Genomic DNA, 488 nt, shown 5'->3' on the forward strand with positions numbered 1-488 from the left:
CCTACATATAGGATATTACACTACTAGGAACATACATATTAAACCAGTAGGCTGGGTATATTCCAATTACTAATGTGATTAAAACCATTTTATCATTTTGGAAACGCTGCCAAGTTTGTCAAAGAAAATGGCTTATCCTCGGGGCTTCCCTGGTGGTCCAGGGGCTAAGACTCCACGCTCCCAGTGCAGGGGGCGTGAGTTTGATCCCTGGTCAGGGAACTAGATCCCATGTGCCGTAACGAAAGATCCCTCATGTGGCAATGAAGATCCCGCATGCTGCAACTAAGACCCAGCACAGCCAAATAAATAAATAGCCCCCCCTCCCCCGCAAGAAAAAGGCTTATTCTCTTATGCTGCGCTCAGTCCTCCATGGCAGGCCAGTATGTGTGATTTTTGACAAATGCAAAATGTCCTTTGAAGCTCTCTACAACGGGGAAAAAAGTCCCCAAATTATGAGAAATACTTTTCTATGCTCCACAAAAGCAACT

This window comes from Lipotes vexillifer, unplaced genomic scaffold, assembly GCF_000442215.2.
Source record: "Lipotes vexillifer unplaced genomic scaffold, Lipotes_vexillifer_v1.1 scaffold10, whole genome shotgun sequence".
NCBI lineage: Eukaryota > Metazoa > Chordata > Mammalia > Artiodactyla > Lipotidae > Lipotes > Lipotes vexillifer.